Raw genomic sequence first — 12,341 nt, forward strand, 5'->3', positions numbered from 1 at the left:
AACACTGCCCCATACCGCGGCCAGATTTGGGCATCATTCGTTGATTGAAGGAGGGCTGCCCGGACGAAGGGTTGCGCGGATTGAAAGCCAACCATGTTTCAGAGTTCTGTGTGACGAACTAGGATTGGTCTAGATGCCACCGAACGCGCCAATCCTGAGTTCCTTTACATATTAGGCGTGCTTTCTACCCTCAAAATATGTTCTGTAGTTGGATTGGTTATTTTGCGATCCCGCTGTGTCCAGATTATGGATTAATGACAGACACCAGTTAAACGATCCACTGCGGACGACGGACTGTAAACACCCGGTGCTTGTAAGTCGTAGACAGGTGGTCATTTTATTTCGCGTGCCTCTGTCAATAACATAAATAATATTTTCTTTTCGTTTTCTAAAGACTTATTACAAGCTGCTGCTTTCGATTTCCCCAATACTGCCAAGTAGTGGATGGGCAGCTGCCAACAAACACACACCATGTTCTTCCTGTATTACATCGTGCCTGCTATGCTCTTTGAACCATATTCTCATTTCCCACGTGGCTCGAAACGCATTGGTTCAGTAAACTGCCACAATACCTCAACCAAGCATTTGCAATGCAATAGGTCTCGCTTTTGCAAGAATTAGAGATATTAGACTGGTCACAGTCTAAAATTTCTAATAGGGGGTTACATGTTGTATTTCAGACCAAGTAAAGGAATAAGATGGAGAATATGCAAGTCGCGGGGCAGGGTCCAAGAGTTACAATCGTACATTTTTCATCCGCAGGCTCTTCCCCCAGCTACAGATTGTAACTGAAAGCAAGTCGCGGGGCAGGGTCCAAGAGTTACAATCGTAAATTTTTCATCCGCAGGCTCTTCCCCCAGCTACAGATTGTAACTGAAAGCACCCACAGCACTGGGGAGGGGCAGCGCAAAGCAGTCTCAACCTCAATGACAATTTTGAGCATTCCCTCCATGATAATGTTTAGCAAGTTTCCTTATCTGGAGCGGCTGTGTGCAGTTTCTTTGTGTTCCAAATCACCAATAGCTTCAGCAAACCTCGCAGACAGCTCATTCTTTGCTGTTATGTTGCCTGATGAGCCGAAGCCCAGCCCCTTCCATCAGATTGGCAAATTCCTCTCACCGGTAATCTGTCACAGAGACACCTTCGCAAGTTCAACCCTGTTCCCAGGTTGCAAGGAATGGCAATCCAACACCCCTGGATTCCACACCTGGATCTCGACTTCCTGAACAATTCCTTGTGGGTGCATAAGAGTTAGTGCGTATCAGACCCACCAAGCTTCTGTACAGAATAAGGAGGGACACAGGGTAACTGGAATGTCCCGCAGAATAGATACCAGTTTGGCTCACCCTAAACACAATGGCTCCCCATCTTCTTCCCAGTGAACCCACTGGCTCTCAAAATACACATCCCAGAAATGACAGAGGCAAAAACATCCAGAGTAAGTGAGACTGCACAGCAGGCCCGGTTCTAGCGGGTGGGCCGGGTGGGCCAGGTGGGCCAGGCCCACCCAAATATGAGCCTGGCCCCCCCAAACAGGAGCCTTGGCCCTCAGCAGTGAGGGCTGAAGGCAGGCGCGCAACGCGCAGGTCGTGTGTGTAAGCCCGGCCGAGACAGCTTTCCCGGGCGCACACACACAGACAGATTTAGAGATTATCGCAGCCCATCACCCGAATACTTCACAGGTCTCTAAAGACCATTAACATGTTAACGAGCGAAAGGTGACAAATCCTTTCTTTGACACTGGTAACCTTTGGTAACCTTTGCCTATTGTCCTGCTGCGTTGATATTTCTTTTTCTATGCAGCTCAGGCGAAAAGAAGTTTGTTTATTCTTAGTCATCTTTCCTAACCCTTGCAGTGGCTTATCACATCAGACTGTGACACAAAGTTTGACTAATGGAGCAGGTAAGAGAATGTGTTACTACATTTTTTTTCTTTTTAAAATCTGCACAGGCCCAGAAGGACACATACTTCGTGTGAGCTTCATTTAAACAGTTTTTATCTTTATCATGGCAGATGCAGGACAGCAATAAGACAATACAAAATGCCAGATAACACTGGTGATTAATGATCCTTCTGGAGAGCAATCATTTGTTTGTTAGTAGTTTTTAAATACAGATGAACTGTATTGTATCTGGATAGCTCAGTGAGTTACTGCCTTTGTTGCAGAGATCCTTGTGTTACTTAGAGTTTAGAAGTTACAATCGTATCATAGGTCAGTGACCTATGAACTGTCATCTAAGAGCTGTCTACAAACATGAATGGTATAGTTAGAACTTCCCTTTTTTTGTTTTGTGATATAGTTAGAACTTCCCCAGTCTTTCATTATTCTAATGTTGCTAAAATGAGTATGTTTGGACAGATATACATTTTTATCAGTAAAGCTGACCCCCATGGAATGCTGTTTAAATCCTAAGGTTGTGTTACCCCAGACCAAACCCTCTTAAAATATACTGCCCACCAGTATGGATGACATGTGATTTCTACACCTTGTAATCCTCATTGGCTAATGTGACAATCCCTGTAGACTGATTTACATACTTGTATGATTCATTGTCTCTGTATAATGTGTGTGTGATGTAAATTACTGACGCACACTACACTGATATGAGTAGCGCTATACAACAAATGAAATGCATATGAGAAAGGGGCTACGTAAAGGTGAGGGGTGCTGGTGGAGGGTGGCAGTGAGGGAATCCGAGGAGGTGGTAGTGGGAGGGGCAAAGGAGCGATGAGGGGCACTGGTGGAGGGTGGCAGTGAGGGAATCTGAGGAAGAGGTCATGGGGAGGAGGGGGGAGCTAGAGAGAGATGAGGGGCACTGGTGGAGGGTGGTAGTGAGGGAGTCTGAGGAGGAGGTCAATAGGGGGGTCATGGAGGGATGAGGGGCACTGGTGGAGGGTGGTAGTGAGGGAGTTAGACGAGGAGGTCTTGAGTGGGAGGGGCTACCAAGAGCTAAGGGATACTGGTCTCCAAGGAGGAGGTCATGAGGGGGAGGGGCTATGGGGATATGAGGGGCACTTATGGCGTGAGGCAGTGAGGAAATCTGAGGAGGAGGTCAATAGGGGGGGGTCATGGAGGGATGTGGGTCACTGTTGGAAGGTGGTAGTAAAGGTATTTACGGAGAAAGAGGTTATTGGTGTGGCACCAAAAAAGACTTTTGCATCAGCGATAAAGCCGGCCCTGTCATGGCCTTTCTGTTTTTGTTTATTTAATTAGCAGTCGGGTCATAAGGGCTACTGTGGAACATAGTTTAAAGTGCATGCGAATTACATTTACTGCTATGTTCAGTGTTTTAAGTTTGAAGGTGATTTTTCTAATGTTTTTACCGGGCAAAAGGAAAGAAGAGCCCGATGGTGCCTGATATGGGGCTGGGGTCCAAGGTCAGCTGTGACATAAGGTGCACTGGAGAGGAGTAGTGGATATTCAAGCCTGTAAGGGAGTGTGTTGCAGAGTCCGGGGTCAGGTGGAGGTAGTAATGAAGAGGGATTCTCCCTGAAGGCTCGCACAGAGGGAGCCCGAAAAGTGTCATTTGCCTGATACCCCCACCTCCGAAACCTCCTGTTCCCAGCAAAGGAACATTACAAGGAAAAAGCACTTTTTGAGAGTAATAACATTTAGAAAGAGATTTGGAAAAGAGTGCGTTTTACTGGGCCTTGCAAGAGTAAGAAGAGATAAATGAGGGCCCTGAAGCAGGCCTGCCCAGAAATATATGCAACAAATTGAGTCCCAGTGGCCCACCCAAATGCACCCTTGGCCCACCCAAATAAAAATTCCTGGAGCCGGGCCTGCTGCACAGACTTTATCAGGAGGGGGCTAGTAGACCGCCCCTCTTAAAGAATACAGGGTTACATTTTCCCCCTAAGTATAGATTAGTTTTGACGCCACTGTCAGTCTACCACAGCCTGGGCAGAGAGTGCTGTAGCAACTTTGTAAAAGAGAGGAGTGCTGTGCAGAAGCCTTCAACAGCATAGCCAAGCACTAGAATCTCAATCCATGTATTTGAGAAGACCCTCAGTGGACATGTATGATTGTTATTTTCGCTGAAGTAGAGATCAATAAAACCTACAGCAGCTTTCCAGTGACTTGCCAGGAGATCAACATAGGGCTGGGAGGCACGGTTTCCAGAACCACCAGGAGACTTCCTGTTCCAATAAGATTAAATACAGTTTTTGCATACCGTAAAATCTGTGTTTGCTAATTTGCTTTCTGCTTGGCCTGCTAAACAATTTCTCACTAAAACATGTAAAAACTTACAACTCTCTGTGTTCAGTCAATCCTCTCTGGAAAATAGCTTGTGCTAAATTTAATGAAATTTGCTGAGATGGATGTGGAAAAACCAGGACTCTCCTGGCAAATCCAGCTAACCGGGGAAAGACTCATTTCCCGGTGCTGCTGACCTGTCTCGGACCCACGCATTACTGCCCGCCTCCCCACCAGCTTTTCGAAGATTAAGAAACTAAGTAAGTCAGCAGCAGGGAAGGTGCGGAAGTTTGGTGAGTTGATGCCCCCTGAACCGTTTTGTTGGCGATTGCGCTCGCTGTCCCATAATCTGGCCACAATGTTCTCTCTATCTGACTGTGCCTCAGATTGTGCAACTGTATGTAGCCGACATTGGTTGAAGGTGGGACGGCTCCGTTCAGGGCCGGACTTGGAACCACTACCCGGCCCTGGCAAAGTGCTCGGCCCCCTCCTCCCCACTTGGGGGCCTGGGAGGTTGGAGGTGCCGCCGAGTTCTTTGCTGGGGCCGGTTTTCGGCCGATTTTGTTACAGGGCCGGTTTTGCAGCTATGCTGCAAAAACCGCCCTGTAACAAAACCGGCCCCCAGGGCCCCAAAACCGCCCCCCACCCGTGCGGCGCACCGGGGGATTGCCTGGTGCCCTCTATGGCCAGTCCGGCCCTGCCTCCGTTGCAAGCGGCCCGCACCTCTGATCGCATTATTGAGGGCTGCTTCTCCCCGCCTGAACCACCCTTGGTAGCCTATCGCTCCCCAGGCTGAAGCACTGGAGGGCCGTGTTGTAATAATTGTAATGCTCCGTGAGCCGTGTGCTACCACGCGGCTCACTGTCATCTTGTTTATCTTTGTCTTGCATTCTCGAGCGTGGTTGCTCGGTTGTTTAGAATCCCCTAGCAACGCCAGTGGTGGGGTTGGATTCTCTGCAGCTGAACAGCTCCGGTCATGGGTGCCTACTTCTCGAAATAAACCCACTTCTAATTGAAAGGAGGAGAGTTCTTGCTCTGATTCGGGGCCTGTTACTGTGCAAGCTTCCCAACCTCAGGTTACTGATCTTAGCGAATCTTGTGAGGCATCCAGCAGGAGGGTATCACGTCTTAGGCAAATTCCTTGTAAATTGAGGGATCATGTGTTAGAGGGTCTCCAAACCGGTCCTGGAGGGCCGGATCCATGCCAGATTTTCAAAGTAACTACATGTATCTCATTGGGGATATCCCAAAAATCTGGCATGGATTGTTGTATGTACAGCTTTTATGCAATTTATAAGTTCAGGTTTTAGGTAATTTTGCTTTTACCATTTCATTTATATTTCTCATGCTGTTTCTCTACCAATGTTTCTCTGCTCCTTTTCGCTATGATAATGTTTTTTCTTTACCCTTTAAAGGGGGAGATGTTGTAATAATTGTAATGCTCCGTGAGCCGCGTGCTACCACGTGGCTCACTGTCATCTTGTTTATCTTAGTCTTGCATTCTCGAGCATGGCTGCTCGTTTGTTGAGAATCCCCTAGCAACCTATCCAAGGGGTTTAGTGTGCGCACTACCAAGTTTTAAACGTAGTTGTATAGTTGTGCCGTGCTCTAGGGTAACACTCACTGAACTGGAGTGTAATGAATATCAATCTGGGTGCATCCCCATGTAAGTGGGGTATGTCCCCCAGGCACTGAATCTAAAGTCCTTTCTATGAAGGTTTCTTTGTTTAATCAAAAAACGTTGTAATTAAAAGGTTCTTTGTTCATAAAGATTAAGTTTTTATTAGAACTGTTGCATCACAATTCTGTTATTCCAATTTCCAAACGTTGTACACTTCAACTCCCAGAATGCATTATAGTTGTTACATAACTTTTAGTCATCCCAATGCATTTTGGCGTAGTGACCTTCGTCTGGGGATATTCTGTAACAATAACATATTGTATTTCTGTGAGTACTTCGCATATGTACATGAAGTAAGTCACAAAGAAGGGTGAGATACCTTTACCCACAAAATAATGAATCGTTGTTGGTGAACGTGGGGTTAAAGAGAAGGTGATTGACATTTCATTAGGTGTCGAAAAAGTGAACGTAACGTGTTTTCGGGAACTTTTCAAAGCGTGACTGTGTGCTCGGTGCTCAAACAGTAATGACGACGAAAGTGCAACAAGTTGTTATGTTAAATTGGCGCCTGATTTGAAAACGCCGAGGTGCCGAATCACAAGTGAATGAAGCGCGTTAGATGCGAAATGTTATGCCGGTTAAATGATGTGCCCGATTAGATAACAAGCACCTTAGGTGATGCCGTTAGTTTTTATGATCGGCATGTTCATATAACAACCGTTAGCGTAACGTTCTAACAGGAATACAGCATTAATCATCGCTGCTTACCGAGTGTAATGGGCGAAAAGACGCGGGTGTCTCCCAGTGTGTTGCAATCTTTTGCGGCGTATCCGGGTGTACCGGTGACCAAGAAAGGGCGGTTCTTATGACGTGTGTGATGGAGCAATAGACATAGAAAACAGCTAGCGGGTAGTGTGTAAAAATACAGTCAATTGCGAACATAGTAGCTGGTACACAAAATATAGTGCCGCAGGGGGCCTTATTCTAAACCACATCAAGTACTTCAATCAACAATCGAACTACAGTGAATTAAAATACAGTAAATTAAAAAGTCCATACCAATATAAAAATAAATCGTGAACTTAGTGGTTATAAAAATGTTTGTGGAAACTAAGTGTAAAAAGTGGGTAACATGGTGAAGATCCAAATGCAGTCCAGATCTTGTCCCTAAAGGTAACATAGAAATTCCATACAATCATTTATAGCATGAGATTTCATGGAACATAGGAGGTTAATCCTCCTATGTTCCTATGTTCCATGAAACCTCATGGTATAAATGATTGTATGGAGTGTCTGTTACCTTTAGGAACAAGATCTGGACTGCATTTGGACCTTCACCATGTTACCCACTTTTTACACTATTCTTACTTAGTTTCCACAAACATTTTTATGACCACTAAGTTCACAATTTATTTTTATATTGGCATGGACCTTTCAATTTACTGTATATTAATTCTCTGTATTTCGATTGTTGATTGAAGTACTTGATGTGGTTTAGAATTAGGCCCCCTGCGGCACTATATTTTATGTACCAGCTACTATGTTCGCAATTGACTGCATTTTTACACACTACCCGCTAGCAGTTTTCTATGTCTATTGCTCAATCACACACACGTCATAAGAACCGCCCTTTCTTGGTCACTGGTACACCCGGAAACGCTGCAAAAGATTGAAACACACTGAGAGACACCAGCGTCTTTTCACCCATTACACTCGGTAAGCAGCGATCATTAATGCCGTGTTCCTGTTAGAACGTTATGCTAACGGTTGTTATATGAACATGTCGTTCATATAAACTAACAGCATCACCTAAGGTGCTTGCTATCTAATCATGCACATCATTTAACCTGCATAACATTTCGCGTCTAACACGTTTCATTCACTTGTGATTTGGCATCTCGGCGTTTTAAACGAAGGCTCCAATTTAACATAACAACTTGTTGCACTTTCGTCGTCGTTACTGTTTGAGCACCGAGCACACATTAGTCACGCTTTGAAAAGTTCCCGAAAACACGTTACGTTCACCTTTTCGGCACCAAATGAAATGTCAATCACCTTCTTTTTAACCCCACGTTCCGCAACAACGATTCACCATTTTGTGGGTAAAGGTATCTCACCCTTCTTTGTGACTTAATTCATGTACATATGCGGAGTACTTACAGAAATACAATATGTTATTGTTACAGAATATCCCCAGACGAAGGCAACTACGCCGAAATGCATTCGGACGACTAAAAGTTATGTAACAACTATAATGCATTCTGGGAGTTGAAGTGTACAATGTTTGGAAATTGGAATAAAAGAATTGTGATGCAACAGTTTTAATAAAAACTTCATCTTTATGAACAAAGAACCTTTTCATTACAACGTTTTTTGATTAAACAAAGAAAGCTTCATAGGAAGGACTTTAGACTCATTGCCCGGGGGAGATACCCCACCTGCATGGGGATGCACCCAGATGAATCCCCTAGCAACGCCAGTGTTGGCGTTGGATTCTGCGCAGCTGAACGGCTCCGGGCGTGGGTACCTACTTCTCGGAATAAACCCACTTCTTAATCTACTATTCGACTGTCTCTTGATTTAACAAGCCGCCTCTCCTCTCCTGAGGCGACTCATCACATTGAGGTTTCCGTGGCTGCCACTTGAATGCTTTCACAGTTCTCTGCCTATGCCAACATCCCTCCACCTCCAGTTGGGATATCTCTTGCCCAGACCCTGCAAAGAATATTATGGGAACTTTCCAGCCCTGCCAATAATATTGGGGGTCTGTGGCTCAGATCACTGCTGAGCGTTACTGGGGGTGGGGGAGGAGGGAGCCGCCTGATACCTCCTGGGCCACTTCCCACCTCACCTACGAGCTACCCACCCAGCTGACCACCCCTTCCCTCTCTGAGGGATCACACTCGCTATTGACCCCTAGACCATTCATACATACTATAGACCCTCCCTCCATTGAGGACAAACTCGATCTTAAGCATGATCTTCAACTAGTCAAAGCCGACCTACAGAACCTGCCTCATTTCACTGTGAAGACGATGAAGCTTTGGAATTTCAACCAGACCTCTGAAACTAACAAAACCTCTGAGTCTAAACAATTCAACTTTCACACAAGGGGTAGTCACTACGGGCGTGAGACTAGGACGATGAAGAACAAGAACCCACCGATCTTGCATTGGAGATCGCAACCCTACCTCCAACCCTGCTCCAGACCCCTAAGGTTTACTGACCCATCTATCTGATGCCAACATTCATTACCTTCTTTTATCATACAACACCGCTCATAATAACTCATCACCTTCAGCCATCAATATTCAAACTATTCCCTCCAACCCACTTAGAGAACCCAGCCTCAATCTTAGAACGATGAACAAGGATAATTTAATAATTGTCTCCACATCACACCAAGAAGCAGTAGTAACCAAATCGCATATCAAATCTTTGCTCCTTAACTGTAGGTCAGTAGTGACAAACACAGCTGACATTGCCAACCTCATGCTTACGCAAGAACTTGACTTCCTGATCTTAACAGAAACATGGCTCAACTACACCTCACCCATTCTGGACATTTTAGTACCTCCCAACTATGAGATCATCAGATTGGATATACCTGATAAGATTGGAGTCAGCTTAGCTGCATCTATTGTTCCGTGTTCGCCCTGAGATAAGCTCAAACTTCTCCTATGTCCTGCGTTGAATACCTTGGCATTGAAATTTCAAACAACCACAAGATGTTGTTAACTCCATACGATCTACCACCTACTAGCAAAATAACCTTCCTTTCATCGAACAAATAATGGTGACCATATCGTCTAACTGTCACCAACACCCTAACCTAAACTTCCTCAGTGATTTCAACTTACACTGGAACGACGCAAATGATCCCACGCTGAACACCTTCAGGTCCTTCCTCTCTGACCTGAACCTCACCGAATCTTGCTACAGACCTGTCCATAATAAGGCTCCACTGTTGATCTAATCATCGCTAAGGATAATGTCATTCAACTGAAAGCCATATCACCATGTGACTGGTCAGATCACTACTTAATCTCTTTTCTCATTTTGGACAAGGTACTGATTAGACAAGGTCACCCTCGTAAGATCAAACAATGGGCTAGAAAACTGAGAAATATCAAGATAACTGATCTAACTTCTATTAGCAACAACCTGCTTCCTCCACTCTCTGACATGACAAATCCGAATGATCTTACCGAACATTACATCCATTCCATGACAAATATATTTGATTTAATTGCTCTGAAACAACTCAAAAGAATTCCCAGCAAACATTCCAAGCCCTGGTTCAATGACCTCCTTAATGAGGAAAGACTTAACTAAGGGTTGCAGAGAGATCATGGAGAAGCTCTCATTCTATAACACACCTTAAGCAGTTGAGAATGACAAGAAGCTCGTATAACAAACTCCTCCATTGCACCAACGCTGAACACATTAGGTTGCAACTGGACAGCACCAAAACTAGACCCAAAAAGCTATTTCAAATCATCAAACAAGCTAACTACTCCTCTAACCACCATTCTGCAAACACAAATGCACTCCCTTGGGGCAATGGGTTTTCCGCACACGTCTTTGAAAAGACAAGGAAGATTGATTTAGAATTGCAACTCGCCTCCCCAAATCCACATAGTGAGGCCCTGCCCAGTCCCTCCCCATGTCTTCCCTTGCTGAGTTTCCCTCGGTCTGGCGCGATTCATTATACTACAAAACATAATGAGACATGGAATACCTTGAATCTACTAGATGATGCAGAACCACTCAAAATAATATCAATAAAACCCTCTAACCACTTTGATGATCCTTTACATGCCAAATTCTTCAAAGAGCTTAGATCTTCCATTCTCTCGCAGTGGCTAAGATTGTCTATGAAACTCTCTCACAGGGCATTATTCCCGACAGCCTAAAGATAGGAAAGATCTCCCCTACCCCCCAAAAAATGGAACGCAGACTTGTCAGACCTCATCAACTTCCGTCCAAATACTAACAGCATGATTCTAAACAAACTACTTGAGAAATATGCGCACACAGAACTCTGTAGTCACATCGAGCAGTTTCAGCTCCTTGACCAATACTAATTGGGCTTCAGATCGGGTCACAGCACTGAAACTGCTCCAACACACATTGTAGATGAGACCCGTAGACTACTTGATCAGAACTGACCTTGCCTGCTTATATTTTGTGATCGCTCCTCTGCGTTTGATACGGTTAAACATGCCAACATGATTGATCTTTTTGAGAAAAGAATGGGGCTATCTGTCCAGTTTTAAGCTGGTTTGCCTCGTTCCTCCATAACAGAACACAAACAATCAAAGTCAACCAATCCCTTTCTAACAGTATGCCGGTCTCAATTGGAGTGCCTCAAGGACCTGCAACGCTTTTCAACAGGTATGTGGAAGCTCGAACCGAAATTCTGAAGTATTCAAACATATATTATTACATGTAGGCTGATGATACTCAATTGTACATAAAGCTTTTCTCACCAGAAGAAATAAAAATGCTCAAGTGTGCCCTACTGAAAACTCAACAGTGATTAACACACAATCATCCTATGCTAAACACACTCAAGACAACATTTCTCCTGATCCCCTCCCACAACCACTCTGCCCACATAGGAGAATACCTCAAACAACTATCTGCACTCAGCTACACCCCACATGTTGAATCCATGATATCATTAGGCAAAACTCTAGACAAATACTTAAATATGCAAGACCACATCAGTGCAGCCATCAGAAGAGCCAATCACCAACTCAACACTCTAAGGATAATCAAACCGTTCCTACCTCCAGATAACTTGCAGTTAGCAGTCTAAAATCTAGTTATCACTCTTTAGATTACGGGAGTGCTACCCTGGCAAGGTTTACCAAAGCTAGGCTGGCCCCTTTAAGGGCTACACTGAACTCAGCTGCAAGACTCATCACAGGATCAAGAAAACATGATCACATAACACCAGATCTATTGCAACTCTATTGTATCTCTCTCGAAACAAGGATTTCGTTCAAGACAGCCTGCTTGGCACACAAAGCTCCTCATTATCTCCTCATTATAACATACCAGTTTACCTGGTAAAAAAACAAACTAAAACAATCTGGTATGGGTTGGTCCCTAAGAAGTTCCAACTCTCTTATGTTGAAACCACAGACATTCCAAAAGAAGAGAACCTATAACCGCTCCATCTCTGGTCATGCCCCTGGAATATGGAACATATGCCCTCCTGAAAAAAATCTAACCCATCGACCTCTTCTTTAAAAAAAGAAGTAAAACAGTTGCTCTTGAATAATTACTTTCAACAATAGACCTGAATCCATTCAAATTGACTATTATTTTGTGTATACAGCTCTGGAAGCCTATTCTACTATTCAATGTTGTCACTCAATCAGCCTTCGTGTTTATTTCATAGTGCTGTGTGCTTTGCTCATTTGGGTAGCGCTTTAACGTAGCTGCATTTGGTAGTGCTTTTTACATATTTGTAGCAGTATTCAGTCCTTTGCGCTTTCACTGCTTACAGT

The 12,341-nt window shown here is 44.4% G+C and overlaps 1 protein-coding gene across 2 annotated transcripts in view; it reads left to right on the forward strand.

The window, feature by feature from the left end:
* The first annotated feature begins 224 nt into the window (after positions 1-224).
* FANCE (FA complementation group E) overlaps positions 225-12,341 on the forward strand; it is a 300,305-nt gene continuing 288,188 nt past the window's right edge. Inside the window, exon 1 of one of the 2 annotated variants that reach the window (XM_086923242.1) lies at positions 225-313. The gene's annotated coding sequence lies outside the window, so the exon portion shown is untranslated. Of the gene's footprint in view, positions 314-11,110; positions 11,218-12,341 lie in introns of those variants that run through there. The other variant, XM_086923243.1, reaches the window with a different exon arrangement.

The sequence above is a fragment of the Lissotriton vulgaris genome, chromosome 5 (assembly GCF_964263255.1).
Source record: "Lissotriton vulgaris chromosome 5, aLisVul1.2, whole genome shotgun sequence".
Taxonomy (NCBI): Eukaryota; Metazoa; Chordata; class Amphibia; order Caudata; family Salamandridae; genus Lissotriton; species Lissotriton vulgaris.